At 43.4% G+C, this 17,447-nt stretch overlaps 1 long non-coding RNA gene across 1 annotated transcript; it reads right to left on the reverse strand.

The window, feature by feature from the left end:
- Positions 1 to 9,178: 9,178 nt before the first annotated feature.
- LOC131592763 (uncharacterized) lies at positions 9,179 to 10,375 on the reverse strand. Its single transcript, XR_009280703.1, has 3 exons — positions 10,082 to 10,375; positions 9,614 to 9,731; positions 9,179 to 9,244 (listed from the first exon to the last, which is right to left on the reverse strand). It is a non-coding gene; the product is annotated as an uncharacterized LOC131592763 (long non-coding RNA).
- Positions 10,376 to 17,447: the final 7,072 nt, after the last annotated feature.

The following is a 17,447-nucleotide window of genomic DNA, read 5'->3' on the forward strand; positions in this document are numbered from 1 at the left end:
AGTTTCAGTTCAATATCACCCAGTATAACTTTCCAGAGTCCTTCAGGAGCTTTCTTCACTCGGGAGTGATGGATCCAGGCACTTTGTTTCTTGATCTTGATTGCAGTAAAGGTGGTGAGGAACACTTGGAATGGCCCCTCCCACTGTGGTTCCAAAATTTTTTCTGCAAAAGACTTAACATATACATAATCCCCAGGCTGTACATCATGTACTTGTCCATCTAATTCTCTGCTTCAAGCCCCAGCCACGTTTCTCAATTTCGCTAAGTTGTTTGTTTAGGGCTATCATATATCTGTGTAAGGTTTCTTCCCCTACTTGAGTGGGTGCTGTCCCTTCTTGAATTCCAGATGGCCTTCCATACAATATTTCAAAAGGGCTTAGTTTTTCTTTTAGTCTTGGCTTAGTCCGAATTTGTAATAATGCTAATGGAAGAGCCTGAGGCCAATGTAGCTTTGCGTCTTGTATGAATCTTATAATTTGCTGCTTAATCAAATGATTCATTTTCTCCTCTTGGCAGCTTGTCTGAGGATGATGTGCAGTATGAAGTTCCCAGTCTATGCCTAAATGGCAGGTAATTTGCTGCACAATTTTTGAAATAAAATGTGTCCCCCTATCTGAGGACGTTGTGGCTGGGACTCCAAAGCATGGTATTATTTCTTGTAACAATGCTTTGGTTACCTCTTGTGCTTTGGCAGTTTTGGTAGGGAAAGCTTCTGGCCACCTTGAAAAGCTATCTGTTAACACCAATAAGTATCGGTACTCTCCTTTCCTGGATAATACTGAAAAATCAATTTGCCAATGCTGCCCAGCTCCATATCTTTTCCCAGTTTGCCCAAGCTTTGGTTTAGGAGTATTTTTGGGATTGGTTTAGGGGCAAAGGCTGCATTGTTGAGTTACCTGAATTACTGTACTTTGTAAGTTTCTGGCTATGATTCTTTGAAATAACTGCAAGGACCAACTGGAAACCCCAATGTGTTTTCTCATGTTCTTCTCTCACTAATGACCATAACATGTAAGAGGGGATCACAAGCCTTTTTTCCCTTTCACCTGTAATAGCCCACCTCTTTTGATTTTAACTTCAGTTTTCTTTCCCAATAAGTCCCTTGTCCTTTCTACTATACCTTAGCTTACCATAAATGGGGTCTTCATTTTTCATGCAGGAACAGAAACGACACAGCACCAATATGATTATCAGATTGTTTGTTTATTCTCTACGTTTGGTTACATATATACTGTATACAAATCTGTTCATACAGGTATCTCTTCCACAATTGGCTGCATGTATTGTTTACGTGCCCTTATAAGCATTTTTATTGGATAATTACATTTGTGTATATGGGACCACAACTTGCTCAACTTCTCTATTTCTCATTCTGTTTAGCTCTTACTTTGTGCTCTTTTGCTGACCACGAATGTTCCTTCTCTGTCTGAAAACCTTGACCTTTTTCTTAACTTTCTCTTTATGGTCAAATTTCTTCTAATGCTGCTCAGGGTACTATATCTCCCCCTCTTTTCTTTAAAAATTGAGTCACTAAATTGTGCAACATCTGTTGCATCATAACAATGTACATTTAATATGTACATAATGTATGTACATATATGATAAATGTTACATAATTATGTACATTTTACAAGGTACATAATGTAACATTTAGGCATTGTAACAAGCAAGGAAGAATCTGCAGAAAATTTAGAAATACAATCAGTAACAGTATTGCCCTCTTGACCAAGGTCTGCCACCAACCCCTTAAACCCAAGCTTGCAAGCCAGTCTGAAAAAGGATCATGTCTTTCTCTAATAGGCTTCATGTTTTCATGTCGTCCTGCCAATTGTTTATGAATATTTTGGGAGTGCTCAGATAAATTAAAACAACACATTCCTTCAAAATCTTCACACCCGTGTCCATGTGCTAATAACAAAAAATCTATAGCTGCACGATTCTGTGTGGTGGCATGCCTAATACTATCAACATCAGTTAGCAACTCACTCAACACTTTCTTAGTCAAATGCAACTGTTTGTCTCCCCAACAGGCAAGACGAGCTTTATTTTTCACATTCGTGGCAGCCATTCCCTCTGGTAAAAGGAAAGATGTTGCTATGAGAGTTGCCAATGATGGTAAATGCACATTAGCATTACAAGTCTCATCAAAATTCCAAATGGATGGATGTGATCTTTGATGATGACTTTGACTGGCGTTCAATAACTTCCTCATGTGGGGAGCAAATAATGTTAGTGGACCAAGAGACCATGGTCCACTGTGATGGTTTAGCATTTAAAAAAAAAAAAAAAGTAGAAAACATGGAAGTGAAGGCTTTGAGAGAGGCTGCTGGGAGTTTCTTCTCTGTTTGAGATCAAGCCAATAGCTGGCCATTTCTCTGAACTGACACCATTTTTGACCACTGAAAAGTAAGATCACTTTTGTGAATACCAGTTTTTAAACCTAAGCCTGGGAACTTCTGGCTCTCTTTTTGTTACTGGCCTGGAAAGGTAACAGCATTCCGGCTGGCTTCTGCTTCCGCTGCGGCCTGTCCGGCCTGGTGGGAGGGGGCTGACCTGGACTCCAGCGGCTCCTGGGTGGAGAATGGAGATTGTGGAGCTTCCCCTGGCTCCAGGCTTACCCAGACTCCAGTAGCTCCTGGACAGAGGATGGAGACTGAGGGGCCTTCCCCAGCTGCAGGTGGGGCCGGGCTCTGCAGTGGCTTCCAGCTTTGGGCTGGGCCGGGCTGCAGCTGCTGATATCTCGTCCCCATGGCCCGCACAGACGGCTCCAGGCTGAAAACCATCCACTGCCTTCCAGTTGCTGCCGAGCTGAAATCCGACACCATGAATACCTAGCCCTGGCCTGGGCAATATTTAACTCTTTCACTACACAGATAAGACTTGCAGACTTTAATTGCCACTGGTATGGTACCTCTCCGTTAAGGGAGAAATTCTTTAGGACCGCTGCGTCCATGGCAGAGGTTGATGGGATAGTGAAGGCAGGGATCCGTCCCGCCGCTGAGTCCTCCAAGGGGGGGCCGTAGGCAGGAACTGGTAGCGGAACCACCGAGAGAGCGGAGTCTCTCGGCGGGAAGCAAAGCGGGCCGTGGACAGTCTGCACGTGTCTCCTGGGGCAGGAGCAGCGGTGCCCAGCGCAGCCGGCACGGACACAGCCACCGGGGCCGGGATGGCCGGGGCAGCTGCGGAAAAGTGGCCGGGGGTGGGACAGCGGGGGTGCCCAGTGCGGGCAAAGCAGCCGGGGCCGGGGCAGATGGAATGCCCGGCAGGGCCGGCGGGGTGCCCAGTGCGAGCCACGCGGCTGCAGCCGGGGCAGGCGGGACCCCCAGCGGGACATCTGCAGCAGGCGGGGGGCCAAGCAGGAGAGGAGGGGTAACACTTCTAAAGGGTCCCAGCTTTTCTCTTTCCTTTTTTCTTCTTGTTTTGTCTTTGAGAATTCTGATATTTCTAGAATTTTTACTCTCTCAGAGTTTGTGTCCCCCAATATCCAGCATGCTGCATATTCTTTCTCCTCTGCATTAAACGGTTCTTTTGAATTTACAAAGACGTCTAAAGCCTGACAAATCCAAGTTTCAAAAGAACCATATCTGGGCCAACAAACGTGGTCAGATCTTACTTCCTTATTTGCCCATTCGATCATGCAAAAATTAATCAGCTTTCCTCTATCCTTTTTCCTTGTACTTGGGGTAATATCCCAATTAGTTAACATAATTCCCAAAGGGCTATCTTGGGGTATTTCTTCTAGCAATTTCTTTTTACCTTTGTTTTTCCCCAAACCCGACTTACTGGTTTTCTGGCCCTCTTTTTTTTTTTTTTAATAAATTAATTAATTAATAAATTAAATTATTTATTTATTTATTTATTTATTTATTTATTTATTTATTTATTTATTTTTTTGTGCAGTTGCTTTTTAGTTTGTAAAGGATACAACAGATAACTCTCACTTTCTTGTGTTTTAGTAACAAATTTATCTTCCCCCCCAGGGAAGCCACAGGGTAGCATAGTCACTCTCTTCCTGATATAAAGCTTCCTTTGAATTTACATACTGATTTAAAGCTTAACAAATCCAATCTTTAAACGATCCAAATTTTGGCCAATTTAAATTATCTTTTTGGATCGTTTCTTTTGTCTATTTAAGCATGCAATAATGAATCATTTTCTGTAGACTTTTTCCTCTCTGGGATTCCCATGTATCTGCAAATCGTACCATCATCCCTAGTGGGCTGTCCTGAGGAATGCTCCCCCACTGAGAAACCCCCTCATGGTTCTCAGATATCCTGGGCTCTTGTGAATTCGCCTTATAATTTGCAGCCCCTGGGTTTAAGGACTTCTTCTCCTTTAAACCCATCTCTGGCAGCAACTAATCAAGAAATCTCCGGTACCAGGAGAATCTTGATCCCACTCATTCGGTCTGTGGTTCAACTTCCTGCCTCACTAAATATTATTCTGTTGCACTATCCTGTCTTTTGCCAACTATTTGGTTCCTGCCTAATTCTCTCTCTTTCTCAATTTGTTTCCCCCCCCGTCAACTACTTCTTTCTGGCTACTTCTATTTGCAATCCCTCTAATCTACATACTTAAGTTGCCAACTATTTCTCTTTTTCACGAAAATTGAACCTGACTCAGTCACTCTCCTCCTGAGTCACTTCACTCAGCGATCAGATCGCTCCCTTCTCCCTGAGGATTTTTCCGTGGGTTTTAAAATTGGGACTCTCCCTCCCGTCCCTCCCAGGGATTTTTACTCGTTCTTCTCTTTCACTTCCCTCCTTTCCCAGCTTGTATCCTCACGGAGAGCTGAAAACTCGGTACATTGGAGGCCCACTCTCACTTCAGGGCTCTGGGCTGCCCAGCCCCCATCTCAGACACTCCACACATACACACCGGCGCACAGCTGCCCCCCCGGCCCAAGCCCGTGGTACTCACACAGTCCGTTTTCCCACGCAGTTCTTCTGCACAAGACATTTTACAGGCATCTTCATCTCTGGCTGGCACTCCTACAGGAGCTCTTCTGAGCCCTTGCTACAGCTAGCTTCTTTTGCTTATGCTTGATCCTAATTGTAACTCCTATTTCCAAGGGAGCACGAGCTAACCTTGGGACCACCTGAAATGATTGGTAAGGAGCTCCTTCCCATGGTTAGATGCTCTTCCCTTGGACTTGAGTTCTCAGGTTTTGGCACCAAAGTGTTATAAATAAAATTAGAATTTTGACAACTAGGTTTCTTGGGTTAATGGCAGTTTAAGTAAAAATGAATATGATTCAGTCAATTGAATAGTAATTTGGTATAAAAGAATAGAGTTCAGGAAAATAATACAATTTAGTAAAAACATGACAATTGATAGATAGAATTTGCCAGGAATTCAGTACGATTACAGCATGAGCAAAACCAACCGGGGTATGGGGCGGGCTTGTTACCCCACCTCACGTCCAAAACCGACCAGGGTGCGGAGGCTTCCCACCCTGCCTCACGTACAAAACAAAGCACTTCAAGCTAACCTTATATGCTGTATGCTTAGACATATTCATGAATATTTCCCGTAAGTTTCCTCTCAGTTCCAATTTTTCTGACTTTACCTCACTATTCTTCACAGCGCACGCTTCACTTGTTGTTACGGGGTCTTCAGCCTTCCTTTGGTGGTCTTTTGGCAAAGGCTTCTCCTCTTCCTCGTTGTCCTTTGGATAACCTTACAGGTTTGCGCCTGCATACTAAGCGTTGTGTTACGTGAGTCTACTCATTAGTCTGATATTTACTGATTTTTAGGCCCAATGCCTAAAGTGGTTCTAATTTGGTCCCTCTCAAGGTCATTTTCGTCTTGGGGTATCACCCAAACTACATCCTGTACCTCAGTTTTACCATGTCCCATCTGTAAAGAGGTGCATCTCTCTTGGAACACTGATTCTTTTGATTGCTTCAAATAATTACTTTAATAACAGTTACCATTCAGTTAGCATGAATCAATTCCATTTATTATAAGGATGTTCTAGTTTAGGGTGAATTTGGGAGAAAAACTCCAAATGGGGGTTCCCCAGGGAAAAACAGAATTCAAATGACCCCTCCCCGCAACTGGTCTGGGAAAAAAAAAGAAATTTCCTTGGAGAGAAGTGGAAAAAGCTGTTTATTTAACAGAAAATTGAATAATAATAAACAATAAAACCTCTCACCGTTCAACGGGATGGCAAATCTAGGAAGAAAAGTCCTTTTCATGTGGTGTAGCTCAGCTCGCTCAGGTTCTTATCAGAGCCTCCGGTGCCAGCAAATGCCGAGGCCCAGGCCCCGGTGGGCCACAGGCGTGAGCTCCTGGGATTTGTCTGGGTGTTTTTCAGTCCAGAGCAGGTTTGCACAGATCCAGGAAAACAGTTTAAAAAAGGTCCAGGGAACTCCTCTGCCTCAGCTGGCTAAAACTAACTAAAAGCCAAAGAGAAGCTCTGTGCCGCTGTCTGTCCATGCTGCAGACACCACAGTCCAGCAGCAGGATGTGGGGGAGTGATATTTTCTTTCAACACAAACTGTGTGCTTCTTCTTCCCCCTCTTCACCCTCAGAGCCAGTCTTAAAGGTGCAGAACTTAATATAGAACATAAACCAGGCGATTGAGGATACCAGTATCATAAAGTCACCCCAGGACAAAGGAGAAAATAGGAGTTCAGAAAAGAAGGGACATTTTTCTTCATGTTTCATGGCCCTTATTTCCCACATGTCCGTCTTTGTGCTGCTCCATCCAGAAAAGGCCTCTTTTTGAGGACCTCCTTTGTCATCTGGGTGAGGCACGAGAAACACACGAATACTGGCCTTGTGCCCTACTAGAGAGAAGGAGGCAGGTGGTTGAAAAGTGGATGGTACATTGGACAATGTTTAGTCACCCCTGTAGTAGAGTTACGGTTACATTGACTTTTCCACAGTACTCCGTGGCTAAGAATGAGGAGCTGCCCTTGGCTGTGTTTGAAGGATCCTGACACTTCAAAAGAAACGTGCTTCTCTTGTGTGTGGCAGCATGAGCCTTCCCCAGTTTTCTACAGTACTGGTAGAATTTAATGACACAAGCACCTCAAGGTAAATGATGGATATTGCATTTCAGTGTTTGGGCCAAAAATTGGTTTAAAAATTAGCCACAGAAAAGGTTGTAATTTTTAGGAAAGAAAAATTCCAACTGTGGTATATGGTTTTCAATCAAGATTTTTTTTTCCTAAAAATTACTTCTTTCCCATTTAAAACTAATTTGTAAAGAACGTGTGTCAATCTACAGGTCTGATCACTTTAGGCACCATATCTTTCCTTTTTCCTATAAGGCAGTGTAACTTTTGAATCACAATAATTTTTACCACTTTGAAAATGCAACTTTAGTGTTTTTCCTACTAGTGGATACTTACCTGTTCCATGTTAAAGAACAGACAGTTCGGGAAGTGAAATATGCTTTACGTAAATGTATCTTTTTTCACTGCTCTTCTGGTATTACATGCAGCAGGGGCAACATTAAAGCAGTCTATACTGACTTATTTTTGAGGAGCTATTAGAAATTATTAATATTTTCAGTATATCTGCAATAAATTAGTGTGTGTTTCAGCTGCAACTCTCCTGTGCGCTCTAGTGCCAGCAAGATCTCCTTGCAGTGTAGGAAGACACAATTTTTGCTGATATGCACCCAACTATGTGACTGTCCTGGGGGTTAGGTGTCTGGTTAGGTGTCCTTCCTTTTGTTCCTTCTCACCTATCGTGTTTTCTCCATTAACTAGCTGTAGGGAAACCTGACTGCTCATACTTACTGGGTGTTGGAGAAGACAAAGAGTTTGGCTGGGCCCAGGGGGGAGGTGGCCCAGGGAAAAAGGGGGGGGCGGGGGCAGGTGGGGGCTGGCTGGTTTCTTCAGCTGCAGAGCAGGACACACTTGAGGGGCTGTTGTTGCTTGGGGAAAGGAATTTGCCATAACCCAGATGGAGATGCTGCTGCTGCTGCTGCTTCTTTTCCTGTGGGCCTCGCAGCCCCTGTCCTGCCGGGATGTGCGGCAGTGCCAGCCACCTCCGCGGAGCTGCTGCTACACCTCAGCCACCGGCCCGGCATCTCTGCTCATTCCTGCTCTTGCAGCTGGGTGGGTGTTCCTCAGAGCCCTGCTGGGCTACCGGGATCAACTGCCTGCAGGGGCTTTGTGAAGCAAAGCCTCTCTTCTATCCTTTCCCGTCTCAGCTGAGAGGGCTGTCACGAGCTCCCTGGTTCTGTTTGGTTGGTAACGCTGTAGTTCGAGTTGTTTGTTTGCCTTGCTGTACATACCAGTCAAAAGCTGTTCTTCCTATCCCCAGATCTTTACCTGAGAGCCCCTTCATTTCAAAATTCAGAATTATAATAATTTGGAGGGAGGGGGGTCTACATTTTTCATTCCGGGGGAGGCTCCTGCCCTCCCTCACAGACACCCATCTTACAATTACAAATGGCTACACCTGCGCTAACAATACATTACACCATGGAAATCTCATTTAAGGGTCAAAAAAGGCATTTATTAGATTATTAGAACAATGCTATGTAAAAATATACAAATATTGTTATGTAAGAATATACAAATATACAAGTACCAACTTAAATTATGTTAAGAAAAGATAATTTATTTCCAGCCTCTACAACAACTCACTATATATAAAAATCAATTAAATGTTTAACCATTTATTACATATTACTAAAAACAGATGGCCCACATAGAAATACAAAAATATACTTTCCCTCTCTAAATAACAGTATACAAATAGTGGTCATCACAGCTATCAGAATTATACAACTCTACTATCCCATATCATGTCAATCCTTATCCTATATCAACATACAGATAAAAATATAAAAATACACCTATCTACCTATGCAAATACCAATATACCTATTTAAAGAGCAAAATAACTATAATTGTATCAATCAAAATATACACAACTGTATCTCCTAGGTATAAGGAGATAGAATTTAACACAACTGTAACAACATATATGTATACTTATATACACGTACAAAATTACAAACATGTATGTGTATATATCCATACATATGTACAAAGAATACATCCATAAATAGAAAAACATATATATAGAAATATTTCTATACAAATAGGAATATACGTATATACATATATAAATAGCCACATAATTATCCCTCTTTATGCATGAGTCCGTTCTTCTTTAAACAGAGGGAACTCAGCCCCCCCATCTTCAAAGCCTCTCCCTCAGTCTCTTCCAACTGTGCAGAGCAGCTCTCCTGGACAAGGACAGCAGATGGGACATCTGGGAGGCAAAGGGAACACCGAGTCATTATTGGGACCTTTCCCTTGGCAGCACCTGCCCTTCCAGCAGGGAAGGGAAAACCTCAGAGCCTCCCCAGGAGGGCTGAAAGAACAAGCAGGCCGAGCGGGCCAGTGTGTGGCGAGCGCAGGCGCGGTGGGACTGTACCGCAGCCCCCGGCAGCCTGGCACAGCTCCCGGGCCCTGCCGGCACAGCTGCCTTGCCCAAGGACAGCCCCTGTGCCGGCCGGGGCAGCAGCGCTGAGCAGCCCCAGCATGGGCAGAGGCTGCTCCTGCCCAGCCGGGCAGCGCCCACGGCTAAAGCCCACGCCACCCTCAGCACCGCGCGGCCTCACCGGCCCTGTGGCCTCACCCAGGCTCTCGGGGTGGCAGCAGCAGCAGCTCCCTGTTCGCTGCTCTTGCTCGTGGCCTTCAGCTTCTCCCTGCTGGCTCCTGGCAGTGTCTGGCTGGCCTCAAGGTCTTCAGGGCAGCTGTGGCAAAAGTGGAGGCTTTGGAATTGGTTCCAAGGCCTGGCAGAGCTGCAGTCCCTGACCCCTCTGTGCTCCCTGCTGGCCCCTCCATCCCCTCAGCCCCGCCGTCCTCTCAGCAAAACCCCAGCCCCCCCTTCAGTTTCTTCAGCCCCTCGCAGTCCTCTCACCCCTCTCAGTCCCTTCTGACCCGTTCTGTCTCCTCAGAGCTGGCACCCCCCTCTGCCTGTTCCACCTCCCTGTCACCTCAGTGCCACCATCGCACTCTGCTCCCCCACAGCCCTCAGTGCCCCCAGCAGCTCAAGGTCACCGTCCCTTCAGCGTCACCGCCTCCTCGGCCCCCTCAGTCTCACCGTCCTTCAGCAGCTCCTCAGGGGACAGTGCCTGGGGCCACCGGCAGCTCCCACCGCTCCAGGGACAGCTGGCGCTGGAACTGCTGCTCCACCGGGCCCGGCCCTAGCTCGGACCCAGCACAGGAAGAGGGGACAGAAGGGGTGCAGGGGGAAAAACAAGAGGTGAAAAAGGCAGCCGAGGGGGGAAAGAGGTTAAAATGCAGCCTAAGGCTACACAAACAGAAACCTATCCCTCTGAACATCTATATTTCTCTTCAAATATACCTATATGCATTTATAAATAGAACTGTCTATATATGTATATATGTATATTAATTTTACTCTCGACATATATAAATTTCAATCAGAAAATCTATAAATGCAATTCCATATAAAGAATATATCACATCTTTAACTATCTATATCTACACTTAACTATACAGATCTCTAAACAGAGAGCTTCTATAGAATCTATATTATATATAAATATATAAAATAATTCAATCTATAGAAACAGACCATTAGAATCTATAAACGTAACTATAAGCATTACTAAGTAGAACTACAGAACTACAGAAAGCTATAGATGTAAAACAGAGGGATTGTGCCTGACGCTGCCCACCGCGGCCCGTCACACCTGGGCTAGCTCTGCTCACTGGCCGCTGGCAACGCCAGGAGTGGGGAACTATCTGGGAGCAGCTTTCCCCAGACCGAACCTTCAGAGCTTCTCTGCCACTCGAGGCTCTGCGGATATTAGCGTCGTGGGCTTCAGTGAGGAGATGGAGGAGACCCAGAGTCCAAACAGCTTTCCAGGAACAGGATTTATTGAGGGAAAAGGAGCGGTGACAGGACGAGGGCTGGAAAGGCACATAGGGACCCAAGGACTTTGAGCACTGAGCATGCCTGTGCTCTGAAATTTAAAGAGGGGAGGGTACAAATCGAGGACCAATGAAAACTTAACAAAGGAGGAGTCAAAGGAGGGGTTTACAATACATGGAGCCAATGGGAGGAATACATGGGAGGGATGGCAGCTAAAACACCAATGGGGCCTCGAGTAAGGGATGAATGGCAAGGAACATGCTGGAACAGAGGGTTGGGTTTACATTGACCGACAGGGACTAGGGGCAGGCTAAAGGTGATAGACAAGGAAGGTTCAGGAAAAAGGGGAGGGGTTTACAAAACTGACAAGTGGGTAAAACCATTACAAAACCATAGGGGGATAACAGGAACAAACCATTAAATTTAACAATAAAATAAACTAAACAGACTGCAACATCTCCCCCTTTCTTTTTCAGAAGGAGAAGGTTGCATCGGCAGGAGGTGCAGAGGGTTCAGTGAACCAGTCTTGGGGCACGGGAGAAGGAGGAGGTGAGGAGGAGGGAGGAAAAGGTGCACTGACGTTTACTTGAGGGGAGGGGGATACAAGGTGCATAACTGATTGAATTAAACATCTTTTTAAAACTGCAAACGCTACTAAAATGATGAAAATGACAAAAACAATCCATAAAACAGTCTTTAAAATGGATGAGAGCCATCCAGACAGTCCCCAGCCAGCAAAGATGTTGGTGGCCCAGTCTTTGTTCTCTTGTTTTATCTGGTGGACCATGCTTTTCATTTGGTCGATGGTCTGGCGTATGTTGGGGCTCTTAGATGTTAGGTTGAGGCAGCAGAGCCCCTCGAACTCCCTGCAGTCATGATTGTGCAGGAGCAACAGGAAATCTATGGCCGCCCGATTTTGTAGGGTGGCCTGCCTGGTTATTTCCTCGTCTTCGAGGAGGTCGCTTAGCGCGGTTGACGTTAAGTTGGCCTGTTTTACTACCCAGCACTCAAATTGGCCTAATTCACCAAGGGCTTGAGCAGCTGTTGCTATATTTTATATATTAGTAAAGGCCTGTATGCACAAACCAGCCTTTGAACTAAGTCGTGATATTAAGGGCTAAAGTCCTTGAAACCTTCATGCAGAAGAGAGAGTAAAGCAAAACAATATCCCTGTGTGTAAGAGAAAAAATGTAAACTGTGTGTGTTAGCCAATAGTAGCTTGTTCTGCCTGCAGACCCTGTAGAACCCTATAAAAGTGTGCTAAAGATAGAAATAAACTGGCATTCACAATTACTTCTGTGAAGACTGGTGAAGAGCTGGTGGTCTCTCAATATTTGGCGCTCTGAATGGGACACCCTGCAGGCAGGGGGGCTTCAGTGGATCCACACACGGTGGGACGGAGCCTTGGACCGAGGTTGGTGGAGCAGATCTGAGTGCAGATAGATGCTGCCTTGGATTGGTACCAGATAGGCGGCTTGCGAAACAACGGGGGTGAGTCGCTGGGGGAGTCCGAAGGCAGGGGCGGGGTAGAAGGCTCGCAACCTTCCCCCCTGCCGCCGAGCCGCTAGCATGGAATTTGGGGCAGCAGATAAACTGCTTCTCTGCATCCTCGTTAAACGAGGCGGAGCAGCCAGGGAAAAGGACCTGGATATGCTCATTATATGGGCTAATTGTCATGAGCATTTGCAGTGCTCACTGCTTCTTGCGGTGCAAGAACGGACTGATATCTCGGCTCTGATATGGGAAACGGCAATTACGGAAAAGAGCAAGGACACTGTGGCTCTTGGTCGAACTTGGCAGATTGTAATTAATACCTTAAAAAACAGAAAAGTGAGATATGCTGAAGCTGTGAGCCCAGTAATTCTACCTGCGTCACAGCGGCAGATGCCTTTACCTCCCACTGCTGGGGAAGCACTCCTATCATGCTGCCCTTGGAGAGAGGGAGGGAGAGTTAGGGAGAAGAAAATAATGAGAAAAAAAAGTTCCACAGGGAACGCTGAAACAACGAACAGAATCTGTTCGGTTATGGCAGGATGTGATACATCCAGAACTATTTGCTTCATTTTTGGAGTCACTTTTAGCACTACAACCTTATTTAAGTTCCATCTTTACCACCCTGGAAGAAAAGAAGCCAGATTTAGACTGGTTTCCACCCGAACCAGGAAGATATGAGGGAGCGAGGTGGGCGCAGAGAACAAAGGCACCCTGGGGGTAGAAGCAGCACAAGAAAAGTTCCAAGGCCACTCTGAACAATTACAGAAACAACTGAGCAGAAACAGGTGGCTCAGACAGCTTCAAAGAGAGACAAACTAGTCAAAAAATCTCAAACTATATGGTATCTAGTCCAAAATTCATCCTTGTAATTAGAAGCTGATAAACCGCAATGATCCCTGTTGTTAGCACCTGGCCGTGAGAGACTTTCCGTGTAAAATCGCCTGCTTTTGCAAATTCGTGCCCTTTTTTCCTCTATTGGCAAACGACAAGAGAGATTGAGAGAAAAAAACTGGATTTGTTAAAGTTAACTTTGTGAGGTTTTTTTTTCTTTCTCTCCGTTTTTCCTCGCTGCGAGAGTATGTGGAGAATGTGAAGAAAGATAAGAGCAGAGCTGCAGCAGCGGCGGGGCGGGCGGTCGACCCCCCCGCTCCCTCTCTCGGGGGGGGGGCACTGGGATGGTGCCTGGTTTGTTGCAGGGTCGTGATTTATTGGGTTTTCAGAGTGTTTTTGTATACCCTTTTGGAGTTAATTTTGTGTTTTAAGTAATTATGAGTTTATGCAATTGCAGTTTTTAGAGTTTTACTAGAGAAATTATTGTGGTTCTTTGAAGGTTTAAAAAAGAAAAAAAAGAAAAAAAAAAAAAAAAAGGGAAAAAAGTGCTTAACAGAAGTTGCCTTGCAATGATTGGTTTTAGAACCCAAGGTTAAAATATGGTGTGATTTACAACTTTTAGGAAAACCTTTTTCCAATTAATGTTATCTATAGAAGAGATTTGTGGTTTAAAAAATAATTAGTTAAGAGAACTTTACTGTACAAGACAAAGTTAAGTTAAAGTATATATTATCTATTTGCTTGGTTTTTCCACAATTTTAATAAGGGAATTTTAATGTGAGTCCTTTGTTATATAAACACATATAACTGCATATATACCAATTTGGATTTTGGGTTTTAGTTTAAAAATTGGACTTAATGTTTTTGAAAAGTGCTACAAAAGCTGGATGGCAACTTGCCAAATCCCATGTTGTTGTGGTGGTTTTTCTTCAGAAAAACTGCACTTTAAAATCCTAACCAATTTAAACATATACTAGGCAAATTCCTGTTATGAACAAGTATTTTTAGTAACATTTGCAGTTATTGTGAGTTATTTTCAAAGCTAGATGACATAGAATTGTGATGTGTTTGCTACATCTTTATAATCTTTATAGTGAATCCATGTTATTGTTATATTGTGTTTAAAAGGTATATATCAAACTTTTAGCTGCTTTTTTGTAGTAACAGAATAAGATTAAGTTATGTTTTCATTTAATATAGATTAAGTGCTAATAGAATTAAGGATAGTCAAGTTTTATAATGTTTAGGCTTGAATGTTTTTAAGTTAAGTTTTCTAACTTAGATATTCTTTTAAGGTTAAGTTTGTTATTTCCTTTTGTCATATATAATTATTGTTGAGTTTAGATATTGTTTGATTGAAATTGTTTTATGTTTTCTTGGAGACACTTGTTTAAACTGCAAAGTATAGTTGTTTTCCTAGAGAGAGGAGGACGGCCACAGCTGAGACAGCTGTGATGGAACACTGGTGAACACCTGCTTGTGGATAGAAGTGAATGCAGTCTGTGACACCCTTGACTCCATTAGGAGTTCTATTGGTTGTTGCAATCTCTGCAGTTTTGTTTGTCATAGCTTTCTTATTTTCAGTGTTTCCAGAATTTTAAGAAGATGTACCATTGCTGAAGGTCAGCTGCCATGGGAGAGGCTTCAGATTAAACCAACTGCTGCATGGTTTAATTGGTCTGGTACCTAAGGCTCCTGATCATTTGCTTTGTACAAATGCATTTTAACAGTTTGCTGTACTGTAAGCATCTCATAGCTGCTACTATTGAGAACCTTGTTTTAGAAATGAGTTAAGAGGCATCTTTCCAGTTTAAAGCCTAAGGCCCTGGCCAAGCCTTGACTTTACCTGGATAGAATGTTTGCCAACAGATCCAGATATTTTCTGTCCCAAATCAGTAATTGAGTCACTTTTTGACTCAGCAATTTGACCCTATTAATATGACAGCTGGATCAATTTTGAAGTGGGCTTGGAGAATCATTTTCCGGAGGTGATGATCCAATCCTTCACTGATTTTTTTTGTTTCTGTTTGTTTGCTAACTATGGGATGCTGGTGCAGTGTTTTAGTAATTAATAGCAGTTTTATATTATATACCTTATTAATAATGTTTAAGATTTAATTGATTTTTAACTAGTATAAGTTCTTATTAATTGTGTATATGGTTTTGTGTTGATGTTGTTGCTTATAACAGAAGTACATCTCATTTTTATTTTTTTTAAGAAAACGGGGGAGATTGATGCCCCACAAGCATTTAATTAGTGTAATTTATTAACCTCAAGGAGAGAAGTGTCTGTGTTTTGTTGGCAGGTTCAGAAAGGTCACCTGTTCATCTGACCAGACTGTGTGCCTCTGAACACACGAGATCCAGTGAACAGAGATGTCATCACACAGCCTTGGTACTCCAGACATGGATCAGAAGTGGACCTGTCAGGACACAGTTGTGTCTGAACACTATACAGACAGTTGCCAACAGAACTTTTATGTTGTTATTATGATGTTGTGTCTCTACCAATTTTCAGGTATCCTTTGTTTTAAGATTTTGAAGGATCTGAAGAACACTTGAACATCAAAGCCCTCAGTCACCAATCAACTGCCAGCTGACATCACGAGAGCAGTGAATGTTCCAGGACTGAATCGTGCTGGAGAAATTCTGTAGAAGATCTAAGAAGAGACTCCATTTAACTGTATATAAAGCAAACTGTAGTTGTGTGTTTACCCTTTTAGCAAATTGCTTTCACACTTAGACTACACATATACCAGAGCACCTGTGTTAAAAGTAGTTAGATAATAGTTTAAGTGTTTAGCTTGTATAGTAATTGTTATGTTTGTATAAAGTATAAGCATTCCCCCTTCAAGAGGTAGTGTAAGCATCTTCGAAAGTTCATTTAACAATTGAAGTTTTAGCTGTGAGTTTGCAAATATGGTGTCATTTACATGGTAAAATGCTTATGGTAATTGTGTTGTGTATAGTCATGACCAACTCTCTGCTAACTAACATCCAAAAGTGACAGAACATATGGGTCACTCTGGCACATTGAACTGGCCAAAGGTCAATGTGTTTGAGCCTAGCCACCCCTGGAGATCCTTTCGCACCTGTCTCGTAGGAGTCCCTGAATGGGATCCTCCGGCATTTAAAGGTTTAATTAGTAACGAGACTCAACTGAATCAATTGGCAATGTTGCAAGTGTAGTCGCACTGTTGGCTTCACATTAAGACAACTTGAAGCCTGTTAGCAAGCAAAAATTACCAAAGTTCTTAATGTTACAACCCTCAGAAGAATTAGATTTGTTATGTTCCACCAATACCTCAGGTGGATAGATAATGTTTGAACCCCCGACAAAAAGTCATTCTAACAAAGTAATGCAGCACTGGGTTGCAGTCAGCCCTATAGCTGATCTCGTTACTACCACTGAAAGTAAAGCCTTTATTCGTGGTGCAATCTCACAGGACAATTACCAAAATGATCACCTAGTTCCATATTCCTAATCTGTGGAGATAGAGCATGGAATTAGATTCCTGCTAATCCACATAGAAGACCCTGTTATCTTGGGAAACTCACTTTGTTCCACCCAAGCTTACATCAATTGTTGAATGTAGCTAGCAAAATGAAGAACATCAAACAGTCAAGGCGAAGCCTGAATGAATTAAAGTTTAGCCACCCTAAAAAGGCTCGCTTGCTGGACTAGGAAAGAATTAAACTTAACATCCACAATGTTAAGTGAGCTTTCAGCTGATGTGAGTAGTGTATATCATGCAGTACTATGAAATCAAGTTGCAATTGACTTTTTGCTCTTAGCACAAAGGACATGGTTGTGGAGAGTTTGAAGGCATGTGCTGCTTGGATCTTACTGATCATTCAGCTTCCATCCATGAGCAACTACAACAGCTACAGGATGGGTTGCATGCCCTGAAGGAAGATAGTGATCCCATTGGAAGTTGGTTCGCCAGCTGGGGCATCACTAGATGGTTGAGGTCTCTTGTGCTAGAAGGGGGACGGACTTTACTTATAATGTTAATTGAGATGACAGTCTAAGTTGTATGTTATCTTATCCAAAGCCTGGTTTGTGCAAAAAGAGAAAGGGGGATTTGTTGCTATATTTTATATATTAGTAAAGGCCTGTATGCACAAACCAGCCTTTGAACTAAGTCGTGATATTAAGGGCTAAAGTCCTTGAAACCTTCATGCAGAAGAGAGAGTAAAGCAAAACAATATCCCTGTGTGTAAGAGAAAAAATGTAAACTGT

This window comes from Poecile atricapillus, chromosome Z (genome assembly GCF_030490865.1).
Source record: "Poecile atricapillus isolate bPoeAtr1 chromosome Z, bPoeAtr1.hap1, whole genome shotgun sequence".
NCBI classification, from domain to species: domain Eukaryota; kingdom Metazoa; phylum Chordata; class Aves; order Passeriformes; family Paridae; genus Poecile; species Poecile atricapillus.